General features: G+C 47.0%; 1 pseudogene; it reads right to left on the bottom strand.

Annotated features, from left to right (window-relative positions):
• Positions 1 to 9,392: 9,392 nt before the first annotated feature.
• LOC111729598 lies at positions 9,393 to 9,511 on the bottom strand (annotated as a pseudogene).
• Between the last annotated feature and the right edge of the window lie 4,936 nt (positions 9,512 to 14,447).

Below are 14,447 nucleotides of genomic sequence, written 5' to 3'. Positions count from 1 at the left end.
TGTCTGGGGAAGGGAGGGCCAATGTGAGCCTCCTGGACAAGTGTCGTAGTCAGGGATTCCAGACTTGCCCTGGGTCCTGATCCGCCCAGTATGCAGCCAGCTTGGCTGGAATCGCCACCATTCGTGCAAGGAACAGGCTCGCGGAGTCGGGGGAAGGGGCTGCGGCCGCCGGCAGATGTCCTGGGTCCTTCAACAAGTAATGATACAATAACCATGACAACTACTTGTAATTTACCATGTGCCACGTGCTATTCTGAACGCTTTATAGGGAGACCCAAGTGCCACTTTTTTGCGGAGCAGGATGGAGATCAGAGAGCTGCAGAACAAGCCTAAAATACCTCGGGGGATGCTCCATCTGTTAGGCAGATTCCTGGGAGATTTAGGCAATCCTCACGGGTCCCCTCCTCCAGGAAGCCTTCCTAGATGCTCTGGTGAAGGCACCCTCCACTCCAGGGCGCAGCACTTTCTTCACATCTTTTTTATTTAACTTTGAGAGGTTAAAGGCAAGAGGTTGCCTCCTGCTTCTGTTTTACAGGAGAAACTGAGGCCCAGATGGGCCAAATGAGGACTACTTGGGCAGCCAGGGATAGCATGGATAGACACTAAGGCCTGACTGACTCTGCTGGGCCACTGCCACCATCACCTCTGGGCCCCCTTTCTCTAGCTCCCCCCACCTTCCAGCTGGCCTGGGAGATGAGGGGTCCGCCTGGTGTTTGGCAGCGATCAGACCCTTTGTTGGGGCTGGGAGAAAATTGCAGAGTCTAGAGAGGTGCCATCGGTCGTAGGAATTGACCAGTCTGGAGCCCTCTAGACCAGCAGTCCTCAACCTTTTTGGCACCAGGGACCGGTGCTCCTATGAGAATCTCATGCCTGATGATCTGAGGTGGAACTGAGGGGGGTGATGCTAGCACTGGAGAGCAGCTGCAAATACAGATTAAGCTTTGTTTGTTCACCTGCTGCTCACCTCCTGCTGTGCAGCCCAGTTCCTAACAGGCCATAGACCGGTATCAGTCTGCAGCTCAGGGGTTGGGGACTCCTGCTCTAGACGTTGGGTGGCCAAGAGAAGAGAGACTCTATCTCCATCTTCATCCTGTTCTGTCCTCCTGGCTCTTAGGAAGTCCCTCCACTCTGGCCTTTTCTCCTGCTGCATACATCCTACCACTGAGCTGACATTTCCTGAGCACCAGCTACCTGCATTCCAGGAACTTCTGGCATACCAGGCCCTGGCTAGGCACCCCACCTAATGCAGGGAAAGGGCACCAAAAAGCCCAGATTAGTGAGGTCAAGAAGATTGTTTGGGGGGAGTGAGGTGGGGGGTCTGTGGCAAAGGGGCCTTCAACTTCCCAGGTGGCAGGCTTGTGGCTTTGGGGACGCTTACATGTTGTCAGATGATCTTGATTTCAGCCAAAGGGGTCTCTCAGTTGCCAAGGCGTTCTGATTAATGCAGGAGAGAAGACCCCAGCAGCTCCTGCTGCCCATCTGGTGCAGTTGAGGCCAAACCAACTCCTAAGCTCAAGGGGTTTCTTGGGGCCCATTGGGCCCAGGTTGGGTGGGGTTTGCTCTTCTCCAGGTTAGGTAGTCTGATCCTGGGTACTTTGGTACTCCAAGCGGGGTTAGAGGTGGGAGGGGGTCATCCATGAGCCTGGAAGGAAATAGCCAACCAGGCAAGCTCTGCAATGTACAGGCTTTGAGCTGAGCGTGGGCACAGAAGGGCCTAGGGGCCCATGGACATCCAGGGAGCCACTGATAGCTGGACAAGAAGGGGTCAGAGTGGCGAGTCAGAGAAGTCTTCTTAAAGGCATTTGAGCTTTGCAGAATCGGAACAAGTGGACAAGTCTGGGTTAGCGCATTCCAAGTGGCCAGCACAGAAGGAGCCTGGGAGAATGCCTAGGCAAAACCAGAGCCATCGACGCGCTCTATCTTCTTCCACTCAGGTCTGACTGCGCTGGCCGCTTTCTCGCTGATTGGCGTTGGACGCGTCAAAACTCAGAAGCCCTTTCCTTCATTCGCCCCCTACCGGCTGGGCGTGATATTGGGGAGAGGGCGGGCCCTCCTACAGCAGCTCAGCATTGATTGGCTTTCAGGCCTTCCTGCTCTCCCGTCCTCGTCGCTGGATTGGCTGTGAGACTCATCTACTCACTGGGCTTGCGCGTTACAAGACGCGAGAAGAGGGGGTCAGCGGGCAACATGGCTGCTGCTGCGGCCGGTGTGGGTCGGCTAGAGGAAGAGGCGTTGCGGCGAAAGGAACGGCTGAAGGCCCTACGGGAGAAAACCGGACGCAAGGTGAGGAATGCGGAGTGAGGGCTGTGACCGAAATAGCCAGTATTTGGTTTCAGAACAGGGACGACAGGGCAGGGGACTACCGGGAAAAGGCAGCTGCCGAGAGCGCGCATGCGCGCACGGCTGGAGCATGCGCGAGGCGTCGGCGCCCGCCCACCAAGTCGAACTCCGAGCGCGGGAGTCTGCCCAGCGCTCGTCGCGCATGCGCGGGGACGGCCGGGCAGTGGTCCGCGCTCCAGTCCCTTTGGCTCTTGCCAGATATTTGCTGCTTGGGTTTACAGGATTACTTAGGTTTTAGATGCTTGTTGCTTTAAGCATGATTGGTTCGCGTCTGAGCCCGCTGAATCTGCTGTTTCCCCATGACCCACCCGGCCTTTCTGGTGAAATTCCTTGAGTCTGGCAGACCCTCCCCTGTCTGCCCTCATGTCTTGGGCAGAGCAATACGGAACTGTGCGGTCTGGGGCCTAGTTGGAATAGAAAAGTACAAGAATCCAAAAGGAAAGACCCATTAATAGGTCACAGTGGACCTCACGGAAAGAGGAAGGCGCTTAGTTTTTTCCCAGCCTACTTTTCTGGGGATGGACCTCCTAGGCCTATTAGTTGTGGTACTTGAAAGCATTTTTCTTTGCTATTGTTTGACACCAGAATGGTCTGATTCCATTTTTACTTTGTTCATCTTTCTGAAGTAATCGAGAGGAAAAATTCTGAAGTTCACTGCCTGTGCACAAACCTTGGCCTTGTCACTTGGGGCTGTGGAATTTGAGACAAAGTGCCTCATCTTTGTGAGTCCGGTTTTTTTCATGTCTCCAGTGGAGAATAACAACTACACATTCATTCTCATTGGGTTATTTTGAGATCTAATAGGATAATCTGTATGAAGGGGCCCTAGGGACTACAGGGGGTGGAGGTGGTTGGTACTTCTGTTGTGGCATGGGCGAAAACTCTGTCCTCAACTCTACAAAAAACAAAAGATATTAAATATCCAGACCTGCGAGGGATGGGAGCAAGCAGGACTCTACTTTCCAACTTTAAAAAAAGTCAAGCTGGTCAGTCTGGCATGTTTCTTTTGTGCCTCTGCATGACCGGCTGGTGTCTTCTGGAAAAGTGAAAGGGGACGTGATAGAGAGTGAAAGCTAGCCAGATTGGCTTCTGCTTTTGTTGGCAACTTGTCAGCGGTGTCAGACAGTTATCCCCACAAACTGCCTGGCCTAGAGAAGCTCAAGCCTCAGCCTTTCAATAGTGGCTGGTCAGCCTGCACTGTTGGCTTAGGTTTAAGACTCAGATTATTGGGACTGGATTTTAGGTCAGACTACAAAGGACAAGATCGCATCTGTAGGGCTCATGGCCATGGGAAGTCTGCCCCAGGCTATCAAGAGAACTGGTCTTTAAAGAGGGATTCTCTCAATGGGCTGAAAATATGGCCTACTTTTTTTTTTTTTTTTTTTTTTTTTTTTGTGGTAGAATAGACATAACAAAATTTGCCATTTAAAGTGTACAATTCGATGGCATTAAGTACATTCACAGCAGTAGGTAACTATACCACTCTCTATTTCCAGAATTTTTTCATCATCCCAAGTAGAAACTATACCCATTAAACACTAACTCCTGGTTCCCCTCTCACCCCAGCCTTTGGCAACCACCATTCTATTTTCTGTCTCTCTGAATTTGATTACTTTAGGTATCTCATACAAGTAGAATCATATGGTGTTTGTTCTTCTCTGACTGGCTTATTTCACTCAGCATAATATCTTCAGAGTTCATGTTGTAGTACTTGTCAGAATTTCGTTCCTTTTTAAGGCTGAATAATAGTCCATTGTATGAACAGTTGACCCTTGAACAACAGGTTAGGGCCCCTCTTCCTTCCCCTCAGTCAGAGTTCTTAAATTGGCCTTCTGTGTAATGTATTGTCAACCGTGGATCAAAATAACTGTTTTTGATCCAAAATTGGTTGAATCTGGGGGTGCAAAACCCAGGATACCAAGGGCTGACTATTTATTGAAAAACATCTACATATAAGTGGACTTGCACAGTTCAAACCTGTGTTGTTCAAGGGTCGACTGTGTACCACATTTTGTTTATCCATTCATATTGTGTTGTTTCTAGTTTGGGGCTGTTGTAATAAATGTAGAACTATCTGTTTCAGTACTTGTTTTTAATTCTTTTGGGTATGTACCCAGAAGTGGAGTTTGGTGATTATATAATAAGTCTATGTTTAACTTGTTAAGGACCCGCCATACTGTTTTCCAAAACAGCTGCATCATTTTACATTCCTAGCAGCAGTGCACAAGAGCCAGTTTCTCCACATCATTGTCAACATTTGTCATTTCTGTTTTGTTGATTATAGCCATCTGATGGGCGTGAAATGGTATCACATTGTGGTTTTGATTTGCATTTCCCTCCCGATTAGTGATCTTGAGCTTGAGCGTCTTCTTGGTGATCTTGAGTGTCTTCTCTGGCCATTGTGTATCTTCTTTGGAGAAAGGTCTATTCAGATCCTATTTTTTTAAACTGGGTTTTTGTTATTGAGTTGTAGGAATGCTTAATATATTCTGGATATTAACCCCTAATGAGATATGTGATTTGCAGATACTTTCTTCTATCCCCAAGGTTGTCTTTTCACTTTTCTGATAATGTGTTTTGATGCACAAAGTTTTTAATTTTGATAAAGTTTAATTTATCTGTTTTTTTCTTTTGTTGATTCTACTTTTGATGTCATACCTAATGAGCCGTTGTCAAATTCAAGATCATGAAGCTTTTCCCCTTTGTTTTCTTCTAAGAGTTTTAAAATTTTAGTGCTCACATTTAGGTCTTTGATCCATTCTGATACAGTTTTTGTATATGGTATAATGTATGAGTCTAATACATTCTTTTGCATGTGAATATCCAGCTTTTCTAGTACCATTTATTGAAAAGACTCTCCCTTATTGAATGGTTTTGGCACCATAATTGAAATCATTTGACCATATATGTGAGTGTTTATTTCTGGGCTCCCTATTGGTCTGTATGTCTGCCCTTACGCCAGTACCACACTGTTTTGATTACTCTAGCTTTGCAGTGTTTGTCCTCTTAGTTCTCTTTCAAGATTGTTTTGGCTATTCAGAATCTCTCAAGATTCCGTGTGAATTTTAGGATGGATGTTCTGTTTGTGCAAAAAAACATCATTAAGATTTTGACTAGGCTTGCATTGAATTTGTAGATCATTTTGGGTAGTATTGCCATTTTAACAGTATTTAAGTCTTATCATTCATGAGCATGGGACGTCTTTCAATTTACTTAAGTCTTCAATTTCTTTTAGCAATGTGCTCTAATTTTCATTGTACAAGTCTTTAGCCTCTTTGATTAAATTTATTCCTGAGTATTTTTTTGGTGCTGTTGTAAATGGGATTGTTTTCTTAATTTTCTTTTCATTGTTAGTGTGTAGAAATGCAGCTGATTTTTTTCTGTTGATTTCATATCTTGGAACTTTGCCAAATTAGTTTATTCTAACAGCTTTTGTGGACTCTTGGGTTTTCTGCTATAAGACCATGTCATCTGTGAATAGAGATAATTTTCCTTTTTATATTCCAATTTTGATGCCTTTTATTTCTTGTGTAATTGCTCTGGCTGGAACTTTCAGTAACATACGAATAGAAATGGTGAAAGCAGGCGTCCTTGTTTTATTCCTGATCTTAGGAGAAAAGCTTTCAGTTTTTTCCCATTGAGTGTAACGTGCACTGTAGGTTTTTCATATATGGCCTTTATCATGTTGAGGAAGTTTTCTTCTGTTTAGTTCGTTGAATGTTTTTATCATGAAAGGGAGTTGATTTTGTCAAATGCTATCTCTTCATTAATCGAGATGATCATGTGGTTTTTGGCTTCTTTGTATTGTATTACATTCATTGATTGCTGTATGTTGAACCTTCCTTGCATTCCGGGAATAAATTCTTCTTGGTCATGATGTGTAAACCTTTCAGTATGCTGCTGAATTCATTTTGCTAGTATATTATTGTGGATTTTTTCATCATTGTTCATGAGGGATGTAGTTCTGTAGTTTTCTGGTAATGTCTCGGTTTCAGAATCGGGGTAATGTTGACCTCATAAAATGAGTTAGGAAGTATTGCTTTCTCTTTAATTTTTTGTAAGAGTTTGAGAAGGATTGGTGTTGATTATTTGTTAAATGGTAGAATTCATCGTTTAGCCCTGGTCTTTTCTTTTCTGGGAGATTTTCGATAACTTAAGTCTCGTTATTATAGGTCTATTCAAGTTTATTTCTTCATGAGTCAGTTTAGGTACATTGTGTGTTTCTAGGAATTTTTCTATTTTTTCTAGGTTATCCAGTTGTTGGCATACCGATTGCTACTTTCATTGGGTTTAATCTTCCTAGCTCTGGCTTCAGAAAGCTCTTGGCTGTGAACGCATTTCTGAAAAATGTGCACTCGGAAATCCCATGGCTTCTCTCTTGGAACTGAGAGTTCACTGGTCTTTGCAGTTTCCTTGCATTCTTTTTAAGAAGCAAGAGTTACTGCGAAGCCACATTCTGGACTCTTTTGGAAGCTTTTTCCTTTCCCGGCATGCCTTTTCTATCCAGGGAGCTCCTGGATTTTTCACTCTATCTAGTTCTTTCCCTGCTTAGCAAGTGGAAGTTAGAATTTGTTGTTAGCCCGTTAGTTACCAGGCTGTGGTGTCAATAGTGGATTAGTGGCCGGTGATAAAGTGTTGTTTGGCGTGGTTCAAAATGGGTTATTGGAGCTGGCAATTCATTTCTTCCACAGATGTACACCGAACACCTACTATGCACCAGTCATTCAGACACTGGAGACCCACCAGTGAGTGAACAAAGCAGACAGAAGTCTCCGCCCCATTTAGCTAGAGAGACAGATTGTCAAGCAAATATATATAGTGTTAGATGGAGACGATGCTGCGGAGAGAAGGAAAGAGAGAAGGAGACTGCACAGTGCTCCTGTTTTCTCTGTAGCTCTAATGGTTTGCTTTTCTTTATTAAAAACAACAGTGTTTTCAAATTTAACATGGTTAATGATACCAGCTGCCTGGCTTATCTTATCTGGTCTTGATGACAACCCTAAGAAGGAGGAAGAAGGTTAATTTGTAGATGAAAGTACTGAGAGCAATAAACGTGAGGTGGTTTGCCCAAGGTCGTATAACTAGGAGGTATCCAGGTGGGTTGGGGTGGACCATGGGAACAGTTGATAACTCTCTTTATGACTTGGACTGGTTGCCCAGATGCAGATGGGTTGAAAAACTTCACTATGTACTTTTTGATATCTTTTAGGTTGTGTAAATTACCGGCTCAAAAAAGAAAAACAATAGTGGAAAAAGAGTATAGGCCCCAAGTCCACGCTGCCTCTGTGTACATCCCCTCTGGCCCTCCTTCCTGCCGCCCAGGACTGGTGTAGCCTTATTTGCCACAGTCACATTTTTTTTGGTATTTATTTTTATTATGGTAAAATATATGTAATAAAACATTTCATTTAACCATCTTCAGTGGCATTAGTATATTCACAATGTTGCACAACCATCACCACTATTTCCCAAACTTTCATCACCCCAAACAGAAACTCTGTACCCATTAAGCAATCACTCCCCATTCCTCTCTTACCCCAACCTCTTGAAACCTCTAATCCACTTTCTGTCTCTTTAACTTTGATGCTTTCTGTTTCTATGACTTTGCACCTCATATATGTGGACTCTTAGAATATTTGTCCTTTTGTGTTTGGCTTATTTCACTTAGCATAAGCATAAGTTTTCAGTGTTCGTATTCTAGCATATAATAGACTTTTATTCCTTTTTAAAGCTGCGTAATATTCCATTGTATGTGTATACCGCATTTCATTTTATCCATTCATCTGTTGATGGACACCTTTTGGCTATTATGACTAATGTTGCCATTGGCGTATTGGTGTATAAGTATCTGAGTCCCTGTTTGTCATTCCTTTGGATATATATCTAAGGACTGGCATTTCTGGGTCATATTCTATGTTTGACTTTTTGAGGAACTGCCAAACTGTTCACCACAGTGCCTGTACCATTTCCCACTACCACCATCAGTGCATGAGGGTTCTAGTATCTCTGCATCCTTGCCATCATTTATTTGCCTTAAAAAAAAAATTTATAGCCATCCTCCTGGTTGTGAAGTGGTACCTCATTGTAGTTTTGATTTGCATTTCCCTGGTGATTAGTGCTACTGAGCATCTTTTCACGTGCTTATTTACCATTCTGTGTATGTATGGTCTTTGGAGAAATATCTATTCCTGTCCTTTGCCCATTTTTTAATTAGATTGTTTGTCTTTCTGTTGTTGAATTGTACTTGAGTTCTTTATATATTCTGGATATTAATCTGTTATCAGGTATGGGATATGCAAATATTTTCCTCCATCCTGTGGGTTGTTTTTTCACTCTTTTGATAGTGTTCTTTGATACACAAAAGTTTTTAAATTTTGATGAAGTCCAAAATATGTTTTTTCTTTTCTGCATGTAATGTGGTTTTATTTATGTCATATTTAATCTTTATGACTCTTGTAATGTTTCTATTAGGGTGGTGCCTGGAAGAAAGACAGTCAAAGGTCTAAAGTTCAAGTTAATTTCCAGCCCACTGATGTTTCTCGTGGGACCTGTGAGTGGTGAGCTGGGGAGGAAGTATGGCCTGCCTGCTGTTGGCATATTGGAAGCAGGGAGTCTCCTTCCTCCTGGAGGAAGTGGCTCCCATTTTCGGTTCAGTCCTCTGGTGTGAGGATGAGGCCGCTGTATGACTGACACAGGGTCGAGTGCTTTCTCAGCCTGCCCCTGCTGACGGAGAGCACCTGTTTGCTCCATGGGAATGGCTCCTTGCTGGTGTCCTAGCACTCAGTGGCGGGTCCCTCATTGATAACCTGCTGTGCTCATGGTTGTACTGGAGGCAGGGCAGGAATTCCAGCAGGAGATTGAGTTCCCTCATGGTGTTATCTTCCTCCTCTCCCTTCTACCAGAAAATAAACTCATAACTTAGTGATATTATGGAGGCATGAGTCTTGAGATTGTAACAGATGGAGACAAGATTAGGGTCATAAGGCTTTCATATATTTAGTGGAAAAAAAAAACTTGGTTATAGTCGTGCAGCTTAGCATTTTGTTTTTTTGCGCCTACAGCACCTGGTTTTCCTAGGTGGTCTCCCATCCAAGTACTAAGCAGGCCCGACCTTGCTTAGCTTCTGAGATCAGACGAGATTGGGCACGTTCAGGGTGACATGGCCGTAGACCAGCTTAGCACTTTCAAAAAGTGCTTCCTTGTTAGCTCACAGGATTGATTGGGGGGCCGGGAGTCAAAGAAAGAGGGTCAGAGGTTCTGGGGTGCCCAAAGTCATAGAACATAAGTGACTGTCTTGGATTCTAGCCCATGGAAGACCCCTCTGGGGCGGTGGGCTCTCTACGTATGCAGCACTGCCCAAAGCAGCATCCTGTGGGTCAGCCAGCCCAGGCTGACAGGTGGAGGGACTACATACTATATTAGATTGAGCTGTTGGGGTTCATTTCCTGGGAAAGCCCGGCTGGGTCTGAGGATCCTTCATGGGAAGGCAGAGTGGAACCTGAGCTGGGCCATGGAGGGTGGGACTGGGAAGGGTGTATTGAAGTAGCTGGCAAGGAGCGTTCCCGGGGAGCAGTTCAAAGGCGGGAATGTTAGGGGTAAAAAAGAGGGACAGTGGAGGATGCTCCAGAAGGTTTGACAGCAAGCATTTGGTAGTGATTGGGGCAGGAGTGAGATCTGAAAGTGCTGCTGTGGGTGCTTTGGTGGCCAAGTTCTGCAGGAGCCAGGGCTTCCGGCTGGGAGGGTAGCCAGCCCGGGCACACTTTTGTGTATTGTATTTGAACTCGATTTCTTGGTATTCATCCAGAAGTCCCAAGCTGGGTGAGGAGGTGAGCAGTTCAAGGCTGTATAGGTGAAGCGCTGTGGCATCTCTCTGTGGTGCTGACCAGCAGGCAGTGTGAGGCCACATCATCCTGCTTTGGCTTCCTCCTAGCAGGCATATGGAGACACTGAAAGGTAATGAACGTGGCACAAAAACTTGCCCTTGGCTGTTGAATTTCCTGAGCATTTGGCCTGGATTGGGCTGTCTCTGTCCTGAGACAGAGGTAGACTGGTTGGCCAGCAGGCCAGCCCCTCTGGGGTTGGATGTGACCTCAAGGCCAAGGTCGGCTGTCAGCTTGCAGATTCAGCAGCAGTTCCTGTATTTCACCTGGCTCTGGAGACCAGAGCAGCGCTGTTCAGTAGAACTTCATGTGATGGTGACAGCGTTCTCTCTATTCTCTGCGCTGGACAGTACCATAGCCACAGCCACATGTAGCTCTTGAGCCCTTAAAATGTGGCTAGCATGCCATTTTATTAATTTTATTCCACTTAAATTAATTTACATTTTAACAGCCACACTTGACTTATGGCTGCCTTATTGCATGGTGCATCTCTGGAGGACTTGCTCGCTCTAGCCTGACTTATAAGAACCACGTCTCTACCTAAACGCCCATTTATTGCGACCTAAGAGGGAGAGGGTAGGTGGAAACACAGATAACCCTCAGATCAGCCTTGGGGAGCCTAGAGTTGCGGCAGAGGTCTTTGAAATGGTCAGTCTTCATGACTGGTGTCTCCAGCAGATGCTCAGTCCTGGCCTTCTTTGTGGAATTAAGTGTTGACAGTTCAGAGCGATATACTTGTGATCTACATACTCAAGATCCAAGCAGAGTCGGGAGGGAGCAGTGCCGAGGGAGAGGGGAGCACTTTGATGTTTTCTTACTTGGGCACATGGGGAAGGGTCCCTGGCCAATGTGGGGTGAGGGTGGAAGAGGGAGCTGGAGGGAGGGGCCAACAAGTATTGGGGGAGGTGGAGAGGGCCGGTCAGTGGAGAAGGGCCTGGTGTGCTGGGTGAGGAGTCAGACTTCTCCATGTCCTGCTCATCCCTCAGGAAGTCGCCTTTGTCCCTGACTCCGCGTGGCCACATCCCCATGTCCAACAGCCTGGTTGGAAACTCAGCTGAGGAGGTCCTGTGTTGAGGGCCTTTTGCAGGTTGGCAGTCATACATTTACGTGGCAGTTTATGATGAGATTTCACAACATGTTCAATCCCCCAAATAGCCCCCTTTAGATAGGTGTTGGTTTATCCCACTGTATAGACCAGGAAACCTGGGGTTGAAGGGACCTTTCATGGCGATGCTTTGGGATGTTGCTGACCCTAGATGGCCCCTTGATCCCTGGCCCTGTTTCCCTCTGTACCCCTCACCCTAGGTGATTGGGAACCAGCAGCCCCCAGGAAGGGGTCTCCTTCCTGCCACACACAGAAATTTCCTTCAGGCTGCCTGGTGGGTACCACGTGGCAAAGTGGAGAGCCTGGGCCTTGGAGCCAGACAGATCTGTTCACCACATCTATGGGACCCGGAGCAGCTCTTAAAAACTTTGAGCCTCCTTCTCCTCGTCTGTAAAATCAAGACACGGCTCCTGACCTCATCAGTACCTGGGAGAACAGAGAAAGGTGTGTGTGAAGTGTCTAGCTCGAGTTCTGGCACGCAGGCCTTTTCTAAATGTGGATGTCTGTCCTTTCTCACCTGCCCTCTCAGGGAGGTCTGGGTGGTTCTCCCACCCTCTCTGCTGGGTGACAGTGGGTGGAGCTGGCCCTGCTTCCATTGGAAGCAAGGAGGCCATCCCGGTCCCCTGGCTTTATTCCGCTTAGCCCTGCTTCTTTGAAGGTGGAATTTTCTTTTAGTGTAAAGTGTTTGATTAATGAGAAATTGGATTTGCAGAGTCACAGCCAAAATGGGGTATGGAGTCCCCATTTTCCCTAAGGACTGACCCTGAGATCTTGGAGCCAGTGAGAGGGAGAACCTTATGGGTAGAAGTCTGGGGCTCCCGGTACAGATACCTGTTGATGAGCCAGTGTTGGAACTTTGCCTTGAGTCATCCCTGAGGGCTTTGGCTCATGTGTGTAAGGAAGATGTTGGATCAGTTAGGTTCTCAGATGCACCTGTGTGTCTGGATCACCTAGAGAAATAATTTGCAATCTCTGGCCCCACTCCAAATCTCCTGTCTTGGGTGTAGGTCTTGGTATAGATCCTGGAAATTCACGCATTTTTAAATTTCCCCAGATGATTCATTTTTCTGGAAGTCTCTGGTCACTCCCTAGACTTTCTCTCCCTGGCAGTAGAGTACCTCCTTTCCCTGGAGCTGGAGCTGCCTGTCCTCATTGCAGGAACTCTGCAGCCAGCCACCAGGCAGGTATTTATTGAACAGCAGCCACTCGAACCAGACAGCCTCCCCACCTCTTGGGGGCTCCCATGGGAGGGGTAGGTGGACAGTATGCGTGTAAACAGAGAAGGAATGCAGAAGCCTGTGATGGCTAAGGCAGGAGAGTGTGTGTGTGAGCGTGCGCGTTGGGGGAGGCGCCCGAGGATGGGCAGACTTCTCTGAGCCTGAGCCGAAGGTAGGGGGTGGGGGAGGGAGGGGTAAGGGAGTTGGGCGGGGGTGGAGGGAATGCCATTTCTAGGGAAAGAGCATTCCTAGCTGAGTGGAGGACCAGCTTGGCTTGTTTGAGGGGCAGAAAGAATCTCTGCACGGTGGGGTTAGAGTGAAGGGTTGGAGGGTAGAGTTGGGTTGAGAGTAGAGAGGGCCTGGAAGGCAGGGGTCACTGAGGCTCACCTCACTCGATGAAGGGGATGGGGAGCCACTGGAGGCCTTGGCATGGGTACCCCGCCCTGACTGTGTATGAGGTGGGAGGCATTAGACCAGGCATGAGGCAGTGGCACCAGACAGGGTTACTGGCCGTCCTAATGTGCGAGTGAGCGAGCAGGGTGGGCGGCTCTGTCCGTTCCAGACAGAAGCACAGGGCAGAATGGTCTAGAAGGGGAAACCCGGAGTCTGGCCTGAGGTGACCGTTACACGTCTGAGTGGGGAGAGGCTGTCAGGCAGGCACCTGGACTTGGGCGGGTGCTTGTGAGGGAGAGATCTGAAGCCTTGGGCTTGATGAGGTCCCGGGGTACAGAGTTCAGACAGCAGAGAACTGGGAGACACTCTGTGCCCGGAGGTTCACCCTGTGGGCGTTAGGAGGCATTGCGGAGGAAACTTGGAGGGGATGGGGCTGAGAAAAGCCAGGTGAGCACTAGAATGGGTTTAGGCAGGACAAGGCGGTAGGGGATCCTGGTCTAGCTGTTTTAGGGAAGTGTATGGGGGATATGTGGATGAAAAGGGGGTTCTACAGAAAGTAACTTCACAGGATGATGATTATAAATTCCCAACTGGGCAGGTCGTGATGGGTAGTCACGCCCCAGCCCTATAACTTTTTAATAAAAGGCTTATCTTTGCCTTAAGCAAGCCCTGTCTGTTGTTTCTGTGCATCCAGGTTAACATACCTTTGAAATAAATTTAAACACCCTCAGGAGAGCACATAATCTTGTTAACTATCCTGTCATCTGTCCCCTGCCCTGCTTTCTCCCACCTTCTGGTAATATTCCCTATGTTCCCTCCTTGATCTCAGATGCATAAAAGAAACTGCACACTATCACTCTGGAGCATTTGAGATCTTACTTGCTGGCAATTGTCACCAGTTTTGGTTTAAATAAACTCTTATACAAATTCTCTATAGGTTTGGACATTTCATGTGTTGACAGAGGGGAAGGTGACAGAGGCGTCCAGGCTGGCCGGATTAAGGTGCAGCATGGCAGCCACACCCTCACTGTGAATTGGGCCTCCTTTTCACTGCTTTAAGGACTCACCGGACCCCAACTGTGAGAAGTAGCACTAGGCTGAGGCAATGTCCTTGTGGCTTTACTCCCTGGGCTGGCCCAGTGGAGCCGGCAGCCTTTCTGCCTCTGCCCCATTCCTGCAGGTGTGCACGCCCTGTGAGCTGCTCCCACATGTGCCAAATGCTGCCTCTGAGTCAGGCTGGTGGCTTCTCTCAACGTTCCCTGCACCAGTGGTTGCCTGGACAGATTGTTTTTGCCACCTTGCTCTGCCACTCTGCTAACTCTGGGACCAGTAGTTAGATAAGTCCCTCATGTCGGCCAGAGGTGTCCACAGTAACCTGCCTCCCAGGATAAAGATGAAGTGAGGTGGTGTGTGCAGAGGGAGTTGAGAAACAAGCAGTGTGATAGGCATATTTGTTCTCTCTGCTATACTCTTGTTTTACCCCTACTGAGGACTCTCTTATTTTACAGATGT

This window comes from Pteropus vampyrus, unplaced genomic scaffold (assembly GCF_000151845.1).
Source record: "Pteropus vampyrus isolate Shadow unplaced genomic scaffold, Pvam_2.0 Scaffold271, whole genome shotgun sequence".
Classification (NCBI taxonomy): Eukaryota; Metazoa; Chordata; class Mammalia; order Chiroptera; family Pteropodidae; genus Pteropus; species Pteropus vampyrus.
This window is presented reverse-complemented; position numbering and strand designations above follow the sequence as displayed.